Source organism: Kogia breviceps, chromosome 7 (genome assembly GCF_026419965.1).
Source record: "Kogia breviceps isolate mKogBre1 chromosome 7, mKogBre1 haplotype 1, whole genome shotgun sequence".
NCBI classification, from domain to species: domain Eukaryota; kingdom Metazoa; phylum Chordata; class Mammalia; order Artiodactyla; family Physeteridae; genus Kogia; species Kogia breviceps.
This window is the reverse complement of record NC_081316.1, coordinates 15845536-15856676: the sequence shown is the minus strand read 5'-3', so window position 1 is coordinate 15856676 and position 11141 is coordinate 15845536.

Here is an 11141-nt window from a genome sequence, read left to right as displayed (position 1 = left end):
CAAACTCTCAGCGCCTCTGTCCTTAAATCTAAAATGTGGGTGGTAATAGAGTCCACCTCCCAGCGTTATATAAGGATTAGAGCTTGAGAAGGGACAGAGGATGGGGAAACCGAGGCAAGGAAGCTGAGAGATAGGGAGACAGCTGGAAGACGAAGTCAACAGACAGACATGAAGGGGTGCAGTGTTCAGTGGGGAAAAGACTTAGGGAGGGCGATTGTACCCAAGCCAGACTCTCTGTCCCATCAGCCAGTGGGCACCTCCAGGATCCGATGAGGCATCGTGTTGGTGGAATGAGGAAGTGACCAGGGGAGAGAGGCATAAGGAAGCAGAGCCCCGGAAAACTGAGCGTGGTTGGGGAGCAGAGTGAAGCAAAGGCCCTGGGAAAGTCTAGGAACCCTGGGATGGGGGAGGGGACCTGGGGAGGGAAAAGGCAGTGACCCCAGGAAAGGAGAAGGATAGAGGAGGAACAGCCCAGCAAGTCTAGAAGAAGCCAGGGGGCCAGGAGGGGCCCCTGCTCTCCTGGGCCCAGCAGACTTGGCTGTCTGGTCTCCAGGGCCAGAATCTCCTCAAGGTCCCCCAGTTGCCTGTGCAGATAGGGGCTGTCTGTGGCAAAGTGGTGTCAGAAGCTCAAATGCCATTCATACTGATGGAGACCCAGCCCCTTAGCTGGACAGAGCCCAATGTCCAGAAGCGGCTGGGCTGGCAATGGCTCCTCTGCAGGTAAGGTCTCAGGGCACCCAGGGTTGGGGACAGACCCGCAACCACACCCTACAGAGCATGGATAGATTCTGGGACTGATTATGAAACGTCTGGTGGGGATGCCTTTGGGCGTGGATTCAAGGGCAGGGATGCCAAAGTCAGTAGAGCTGGGTTTGAATCCCAGCCCAGCCCCCCTCACCAGCTGTGAGAACTCACTTTACCTGGGAGCCTCAGTTCCCCCATCTATAAATTGGGGTGCCTCACCTAACATAAAACAGCTGCTCAGAGTAGACTTAGTCTCCCTTTTCTTGTCCAAGAACCTGTGCAGGGCACTCAGAGGGAGAATCAGACACAGTGTTGGCTGCTGTAAGGAAGGAAGCTGTAAACAACAATTGTGGCACAGATGCAAGACAAAGAGAGGGTGATTGGAAAGGCTTAAAGATGGAAGTGATTTATTAACCAGAGATCTTCAGGAGATGACATGGGAGATGAAAACAACCCATGGAGGCGGAAAATATCAATAAAACCCTCAGAAGTGGTGCCTGCAACAAGGCCGAGCATTCAAGTCTCGGTGAGGAAAGGAAGCCGGAATCACGGCCAGTGCTAGGCCAGTGTTTTCAGTCTTGCAATCCATTAAGGTAATTAAATGATTTTCTTTTCTCCAGGAAACTGATAGCTCTTTATTACAACTGTAATTTTTTGTTTATTATTAGGTAAGTAATGTTCCTCTCCTTTCATGAAGAGAAACATGTTTCAGTTCCTACGTTGATAAGCAGTAAAAATCCTTTGGTCCTGAATACAAATCCTTTGTATTCACGTAACATTCTGCCCTCAGAGCATCAAGAGTTGGGATGAGGAAGAATTTGGGATTTCAGGCACTGCTGCGGGGAATTAATTGGCACAGCTGTAGTGAAGGACAAGTTGGCCATACCTGTTAAGCAGTTTCCCCCAGTCATTGCACTTCTAGAAATGTATCCTACACAAACCCTCATTCAGGTATGCAAAGATTTATACAAAGCAATGTGATTGATAGAGCCTGGATTATCAAGCCAGACCTCCTGTATCCTAGCTCTCTGCTTATGAGCTGTGTGACTTTGGGCAAGTTACTTACTCTTTGTGCCTCAGTTTTCTCACCTGTAAAATGGGTGGAATAATAGTATCTAGTTCATAGGTGTGGTAGGCTCAAAGATATCCACATCCTAATCCCTGGAACCTGTGAATATGTTACCTTACATAGTAAAAGGGTCTTTACTGTTTTGATTAAGGGTCTTGAAATGGGGAGATTATCCTGGATTATCTGGGTGGGCCTGATGTAGTTACAAGGGTCCTTGTAAGAGGAAGGCAGGAAGATCACAGTGAGTAGTAGGAGGTGGACAATGGGAGCAAGAGGGTGGAATGATGGGAGGAAGGGGTCATGAGCCAAGGAATGCAGGTGGCCTCTAGAAGCTGAAAAAGACAAGGAAACAGATTCTCCCTTGCAGCCTTCAGAAGGACACAGCCCTGCTGTCACCTTCATTTTAGACTTCTGACATCCAGACTGTAAGATAATAAATGTGTGTTGTTTTAAGCCACTAAATTTGTGGCAATTTGTTAGAGCAGCCGTAGGAGCTAATACACTAGGCATGTTGTGAGGATTCGTGAGTTAATATATGTAATTGCTTCAGTGCATAGGATGCAGCAAGTGTTCAATAAATGACATCTCTTCTGTGGATCGTAGGGCTGTTTGTAATCATGGAAAACTAGAAAAATCCAAATGTCCATCAGGAATGGAGTGATTCAAAATTCCGTCCACACTATGGAACCACAACAGTTGGTAAGAAAGAGGCTTCTCTACAGGCTCTGACATGGAGAAATGATGATTATGGTAGAGATACTACAGCTGTTTTGAGTGCCCCCTGCATGGCAGGCACTGAGCTAGGTGCTCTCCCTACAGGATCTTGTCTGATTTTCATAACAATATGGGGGATCTGTGCCAGTCAGAGAGAAACCACAAAGTGATCTGAACAAGGAAAGTCTAATATAAAGAATTATTAACTGTTAACAGGATTGGAATAACAAGGAATTGGCTAGTAAGAAGTACAGAGAACTCTAGGGACTTCCCTGGTGGTCCAGTGGTTAAGACTCCACACTTCCATTGCAGGGCACATGCATTCCAACCCTGGTCAGGGAACTAAGGTCCCACATGCCCCATGGCGCGGCCAAAAGAGAAAAAAAAAAAAGGGTAAGATTGGGAGATTGGGATTGACATATATATACCAGTATGTATAAAATAGGTAACTAATAAGAACCTGCTGTATAAAAATAAATAAATAATTTTTAAAAAAATTTTTAAGAAAAGAAAAAAATGTATTTTAAAAAAAGAGAGAGAGACAGAACTCTAAAGAATAGAGGAATAACAAATGTAAGGAGCAGGCCCCTAGGGCTGAGATAGAGCCCGCCTCCTGCCCCATGTCTGAGATCCAGATTTGGCTGGAGAGGGAATGGCTGGGGCTCAGTGGATAGTAGAGAAGTTGCTCAAGTGCTGTGCACACCCCATGGAACTTGCTGGAAAACCACCCTCTAGGGTGCTGGGGAAAGCTGTTCATGGGGAAGTGTCTCCCTAGAAGCGGTCCACTTCTCCTGGGGGGGGGGGGGGGGGTAGGGCTGCTGGCCACCTGCACTGCAGGAACCCGTTGCTAGAGAAGCTGCCCTGGGGAGGTGAGTCAAGAAATCGGCCCCGCTGCAGAAGCCCGCCGAGAGGAACGCCTTCAAACCCGGAAGTAAAACCTTCCTCAAGCAGTGTCTGTTAGCGCCCTCTACTGGCAAAAATTAACGTTGTGCCATCTGGCAAAGGAAAATTATTTAAAGGGCCCGGATTCATATTCACAAAGCGGGCAAACATGATGAATTTGGAGCTGAGAGTCAATAAATTAATAACTGGCACAGAATCATTAGTTTCACTTTTGCAGGTGAGAAAACTGAGGCTCCTTAGAGGGGAAGCAGCACCACCAGTGCTAGGATTTGCTTTGCTCTACAAAGTGCTTAGCAAGCCGATTGCAAAATTATCCATGTTATGTCATTGTGGTAATAACTCCACCAACCATAAATATGCACAGACATACTCTCCAGCATCTCCAGCATGAAGGAATACATACCGAACGGCAGTGGTTTCCTCCAGGACATGGGGATTACAGGAAGTTCTTTGCTGTATTATTATGTTGAACAGTATGAACTTGCTGTCTTTATATGTCAAAAATAGCTAAATAGGGCTTCCCTGGTGGCGCAGTGGTTGAGAGTACGCCTGCCGATGCAGGGGACACGGGTTTGTGCCCCGGTCCGAGAGGATCCCACATGCCGCGGAGCGGCTGGCCCCGTGAGCCATGGCCGCTAAGCCTGTGCTCTGCAACGGGAGAGGCCCGTGTACCGCCAAAAAAAAAAAAAAAGAATGGAACTTCCTTAACCTGATAGGGCAGCTATGAAAAACCCACAGCTAACATCATACATAATGGTGAAAGACTGGATGTTTTTCTCCTAAGGTCAAGATCCACCTTACCACCTCCATTCAACATTATACTGGAGGTTCTAGCTAGGGCAATTAGACAAGAAGAAACAAAAAGCATCTAGGCTGGAAAGGAAGAATTAAAACTGTCTCTGACATGGAAGCAACGAAAATGTCCATCAACAGAGGAATGGATAAAGAAGTTGTGGTACATATATGCAATGGAATATTACTCAGCCATAAAATAAGAACAAGATAATGCCATTTGCAGCAACATGGATGGACCTAGAGATTGTCATACTGAGTGAAGTAAGTCAGACAGAGAAAGATAAATATCACATGATATCGCTTATATGTGGAATTTTTAAAAGGGTACAAATGAACTTATCTACAAAACAGAAATAAACTTACAGATGTAGAAAGCAAACTTCTGGTTATCAGGGGGTAAGGGGTGGGTAGGGATAAATCGGAAGATTGGGATTGACATATACACACTACTATATATAAGATAGATAACTAATAAGGACCTACTATATAGCACAGGGAACTCTACTCAATATTCTATAATGGCCTATATGGGAAAAGTTTCTAAAAAAGAGTGAATATATGTATATTATAACTGATTCTCTTTACTGTACACCTGAAACTAACACAACATTGTAAATCAACCATACTCCAGTAAAAATTTTAAAAAATATATCTCTATTTGCAGATGACATGATATTTTATACAGAAAAGCCTGGGCTTCCCTGGTGGCGCAGTGGTTGAGAGTCCACCTGCTGATGCAGGGGATACGGGTTCGTGCCCCGGTCTGGGAAGATCCCACATGCCGCGGAGTGGCTGGGCCCATGGCCATGGCCGCTGAGCCTGCGTGTCCGGAGCCTGTGCTCCGCAACGGGAGAGGCCACAACAGTGAGAGGCCCGGGTACCGCAAACAAACAAACAGAAAATCCTAAGGAGTTCATGAAAAAGCTATTAAAATTAATAAAGGACTTCAGCAAGGTTGCAGGATACAAGATCAATATTAGAAAGTGCTATACATTAGCAATGAAATTAAGAAAACAATTCCATTTACAATAGCATCAAAAGAATAAAATATTTGGGAATGAATTTGACTAAAGAAGTGCAAAATTTATACTCTGAAAGTTACAAAAACATTGTTGAAACACTAACGTAGATCTAAGTCAGTGGGAAAGCATCTCACATTCATGGGTCAAAAACTTAATATTATTAAGATGGCAGTACTCCCCAGATTGATCTACAGATTTAACACAATCCCTATCAGAATTCCAGCTGGCTTCTTTGTAGAAATTAACAAGCTGATTTTAAAATTCACATGGAATTGCAAGGGATTCAGAGTAGCCAAAATAATCTTGAAAAAGAACAAAATTGGAGGACTCACTCTTTTCAGATTTTTTAAAAATAAATTTATTTTATTTTTATGTGTTTTTGGCTGCGTTGGGTCTTTGTTGCTGCGCCCGGGATTCCTCTAGTTGCGGTGAGCGGGGGCTACTCTTTGTTGCAGTGTGTGGGCTTCTCACTGTGGTGGCTTCTCTTGTTGTGGAGCATGGGCTCTACATGTGCAGGCTTCAGTAGTTGTGGCTCGCGGGCTCTAGAGCACAGGCTCAGTAGTTGTGGCACACGGGCTTAGTTACTCCGCAGCATGTGGGATCTTCCCGGACCAGAGCTCGAACCCATGTCCCCTGCATTGGCAGGCGGATTCTTAACCACTGCGCCACCAGGGAAGCCCTCTTTTCTGATTTTAAAACTTACCTCAAAGCAATAGTAATCAAGACAGTGTGGTACAGTCATAAGAATAAACATACAGAGAAATGGAATAGAATTAAGAGTTCTGAAATACCTTGACTACAGTGATGGTTACACAGGTACATTTGTCAGAGCTCATCAACCTGTACACTTAAAAGATAGGAATTTTACAGAATTCCCTGGTGGTCCAGTGGTTAGGACTCTGCACTTCTACTGCAGGGGCTTATGTCCCGTCCCTGGTTGGGGAACTAAGATCCTGCAAACCATGCAGTGCAGCCAAAAAAAAAAAAAAGGTAGGTGGAATTTTATTGTATGTAAACATATGGTGGAGATGCGTTTTTCAAAAAACATCTCTCCTGGTTCAAAGAAGAAAGCCAAAATACAACAGAATCTTCACAAAGCACACACTGTTCAACGTTTCACCCAGCCTAAAGGAGTTTTACATTTACCCGCAGCAGACTGTGATGTGTGACAAAGTGCCAATGTCTCTGCTTTTGGTTTATCTGATGACGTTTCTCTACAGATAAAAATCTCTCCCAACCGATTCCTGTGGGGGACTTGGAAGGAGCCCTTGTTTGAGATGGGAAAGGCGGGGCTGGGAAGTGAGCACAGGCAATCATGTAAGGCTCCTCGGTCAGGTCATGGAATTTGACTGTCTCCATGGGAGAAAACGGGACCATCAAGGGGGGTGGCACGATCAGATCTGTACATTAGAAACATCTATCAGGCCACAGCCTGGGAAAGGACTGGAAGGAGTAAAGGCATCATGTAGAGAACATTCAGGAGGGGTTGTGGATGCGCGGTGGGGGGAGCTGGGCCAGGGCAGAGGTGGTGAGCGGTGAGAGGCATGGGTGGTGCAGAAGCTATGCAAGAGGTAGAGGGTCAGGAAGAGGAAAAGGACCTGGGGCAGGGAGCAGGAGAGGGGAGAGCCACGCAGGAGGAAGGAGGCTGCAGGACCACGTGGGGCAGAGAGGTAGGGTATGTTTGTGTGGTGGGTGACGAAGGGCAGCTCTAAGGACTGGCTGCCCCAGAAGCTGGGGGAATGTAGGGTGCCAAGAGTTTCATCCTTGGCAGGTTCCCATCTGGAGGGTCCTCAAATGGTTCAGAGGAAGCAGGAGCAGCTTGTGAGGGCTCGGGGTCCAGGGGCAGAATGTGGGGCAGAAGGCAACTTCTGAAAAGCAACAACTGAATCCAGACGACATCTTCAGGTGCTGAGGGAAAGTGAGGGCTACTGAAAATGCCATACCCAGCTCAACTATCCTTGAAAGCAGAGAGTGAAATAAAGATATTTCAAACAAAGGCTCTGAGTATTTACCACTCAGAAATCCTTGCTGAGAGAACTTCCAGAAGTACCTTAGGAAGAAGGACCTTGAACCCAGAAGGAAGGAACAGGATTCAAGAAAGCAATGGTGAGCTGAGAACCTGGGGCACAAGTGGGCCAGTGTGAATAATCAGTGCCCTGGTTACAAATGTAAGGGTGACACGATTAGAAATCATGCGAAAGTTTCAAAGCCTTGGAAGGAGAGGGAAAAGGAATCAAGAGAAAGTGAAAGTGGGGGAGGCTGGGGAAAGGAGAGTGGGGTGGGGAGCTGGGGGGTGGTGTCCCCAAAGCTCAGGAGTAGGCTGGGGAGAGAGACCTCCTGGAATCGAGGGTGTAACCCCACGGACAAACAGCCTTCCAGCCTCCTGCCTTGGCTCACGCCATTTCCCTCCCTTGGGGTGACTCTCCTCCTGTCCTCGCATGAGTGAGTCCCAACATTTTGTCAAGGTCCGACTCAGATGCCTCCTCCTCCAGGAAGCCCACCCTCCTCCCAGCCCCAGAGGCCCTTGGCCCGACCCCAAGGGCCAATGCACCCAGCATTCATGAGCATGTCAGGGCTGATGGCGCGGGCTCCCTGAGTACAGGGCCCATGTTGCTCTGTCACCGGACCCGGGCACAGCTGGCTGGTGAACGTGTGTTGAGAATGTGAGTTGGGTGTGTGCCAGGCTGCCTGGGTCCAAATCTCAGCTTGGTGATTACTGGGAGCACGTGGATGATTGTTACGAGTGAGCAAGTGAGCGAGTGAAGGCAGGATGGGACGGTCTGGTCAGGCGGAGGGATGAAGGGACAGCATTGTCTCCCAGTGGCCTGGCTCCACCTGGGCAGAAATGTCTGTCAGTTGCCTGGGCCCAGGAACATCTGGTTGCCAGGGACACCATTTCAGCTCTGAGGTGGGCTGGCCTGGGAACCAGTTGACTTCCACCACCACCACCCCTCCCCTCCCCCAACATCACTTCTCTGGGGCAAGTGGCCCAGGTCAGGCGGGGGTGAGAGCATGCCCCCTGCCCCCTCTGCTCCACGTCCTCAGTCCTCCTTCCCAGGCTTGTTGCCCCCCCCCACTGCCCTGCACCCCCTCTGCCATTGTTCTAGGCTCCAGGCAGGAGCTGGGAGGGGCCAGGGCTCAGGGGAGGCCAGGACCACCTCACTTCTCTCCCTTTTGACTCCTCCTTCTGGGGAAACCTGGGCTGCCAGGAGGGCTGGGTGTGGGCTTCCCTCCCCGGTGGGAAAAGGAAGGGAGGCCACACCGTTTGCTGGGTATTGGCAGTGTCACTGTTGCAGGTCTGTGATGCTGAATCCCGGCGGTGCCTATGGCGCTCCCATCCCTGGACACAGATGCTGAGATGGGCTAGGGACGGAGCTGGCTTCCAGGGAGGGTTTGGAAGCTGAGGTCTAAGGCCGGGCAGCTGCTGTGGCCAGGGCAAGACACCCCAGGTCATCTCATGGAGTCTGGGGTTTCAAATGCCCTCTGCATTGCCCCACCACAGTGGGGACCATCCCCTGAGCCCAGCCCAGATAGGCAACGGACCCTCCGACAGCTCTCAGTCCCCCACAAACCGGCTCCGCCTCACCAGGCAGCAAATGCAACTCCACCCTTCCTGGCCAGAAGCCAGGGTCACCCCAGCGCTTCCTATCCCATCCCACGAAGGCCACCAGCAGGCGATATGGGCTCCAATCACCTGGTACCACCACCTCCGCTGCCCCTCCCCCAGCTGCCAGGCCACCAGCCTCCCTTGCTGCGCCCCTGTAGCAGCTGCCTCACTGGTCTCCCCTGCACCCCTCTGTCCTCCACTCACCAGAGGGATCTTTACAGAATGTAAGGCAGGTCACTGGACTCCACTGCTCAAGACCCTCCGACGGCTCCCACTTCACTCACGTGAAGGCAGACCCCCCACCCCCACCCCTTGGCCTGCGAGGCCAGGGCCACTTGTTCTGTTTCCACCCTGCCCACCCCCGGGCTTGGCAGGACTGCCGTCCAAAGTAAAACACTTTGGGTTCTACCAAATCTGGTCCATGATTCCATTTGTTCCAGATTGTTCCAAACTGTTGTATTGAGTTCAATGATGAGTTTCTTGGCCTGAAACCGTAATGTTGAAATATCACATGTAGTAGTGAGTTGATTTGGTGCATTTCTCGCTTAAAAAATCATAGTCATTATAACTTGCTGTATCATTTTGCAACTTCTCTGTAAGTCTAAAAACATAAAATAAAAAGGTTATTAAAATAAAAAAGAAAAAAAATAATAAAATAAAAAAGATGGGACTTCCCTGGTGGCGCAGTGTTTAAGAATCCGCCTGCCAATGCAGGGGACACGGGTTCGAGCCCTGGTCCGGGAAGATCCCACATGCCACGGAACAACTAAGCCCATGTGCCACAACTACTGAGCCTGCGCTCTAGAGTTCGCGAGCCACAACTACTGAGCCCGCACACCACAACAATTGAAGCCCACGCACCTAGAGCCTGTGCTCCACAACAAGAGAAGCCACCGCAATGAGAAGTCCGCGCACCGCAACGAAGACTAGCCCCGGCTCAGCAATAAAAATAAACGTTTGTTGAACAAACAAGTGTATTATGCAGTATTCCAAGGACAAGGCTTGCAATGCTGCATTTGTTCACTAGGTGGCGGCAAAAGCCCACTCATTTCCAGTTCCATAAATTTGCATCGCCTGTGGCTAACTCTTCTCGCCGCAGCAGGCAGACAGGGCATCATCCCCATTTAAACAGAGGACAGAGTCCTGGAAGAGGCAGGTGACACTCCGTTTGCCAACTTCTCAGAGCCAGGAGCCAGGATCTGACCTGTGTCTCCTATATTTTCTGAGCTTCTGAATCAACAACCCTGCTAGAGGGCTTCCCTGGTGGTGCAGTGTTTGAGAATCTGCTTGTCAATACAAGGGACACGGATTCAATCCCTGGTCCAGGAAGATCCCACATGCCGCTGAGCAGCTAAGCCCGTGCGCCACAACTACTGAACCTGTGCTCTAGAGCCCGCGAGCCACAACTACTGAAGCCCGCATGCCTAGAGCCCGTGCTCCGCAACGAGAAGCCACCGCAATGAGAAGCCCGCGCACCGCGACGAAGACTAGCCCCGGCTCGCCACAACTAGAGAAAAGCCCGTGCGCATCAACAAAGACCGAACGCAGCCAAAAATAAAGAACAACAACCACCCGGCTAGACACTGCCACTTCTCACTTTCCCCAATACCCTGACCCTCCAAGTCTTCTCATTTTCCTAGTTGCACTCTTACTGAAGTCGGAAACCTGCTTCCCAAATCCAAACCAACTAGCCCTGGGCCTGGGAGACTTGAGGGCAAGTTTGGAGAGGCTGAGAAATGGTGGAGCTGTCACGTAACTCAGGTTTGTTTTAGTCACCCACTGCAGTACTGGAATTATCAGAATAATGAAATGCAAAACAAAAAAAACCAAAAAAACAAACAAAAAAAAGAGTGAAAAAGCCTTTTGTACAGCTGGAGGAGTAAATAAAGGACTTTCCTGGGGTTCATTTATATTATCAAGACCTAGCCCCTTGACTTGGACATAACCTTCAGAGGAATTTTATGGTGGCCTCCTCCCTTTTTGTGCTCAGGAGGAAATGACTTCTGGCCTCCTTCTTTGCCCCTTCCTGTCGCTGACCCTGGCCTTGACATTTTCCAATCCTGGCCAGTTTTGAGCCTCCTCAGCGCCAGGAAACATGTAGCCCCTGGTGAATCCCCAGCCTCTCCTCTCTTACTCATTTGGTCTCCAGTGAAGTCCTTGTGCTTCCTGGGAGTCTTCCAGCTCTGCAAGAACAGAGACTTCTCCAAAAGATGCTGAAACTGGGCATCAATTCAAAATAGGCACTTAAGCCCAGGGACCATTGTGTTGGGGGCTGGTCTGCTGCTGA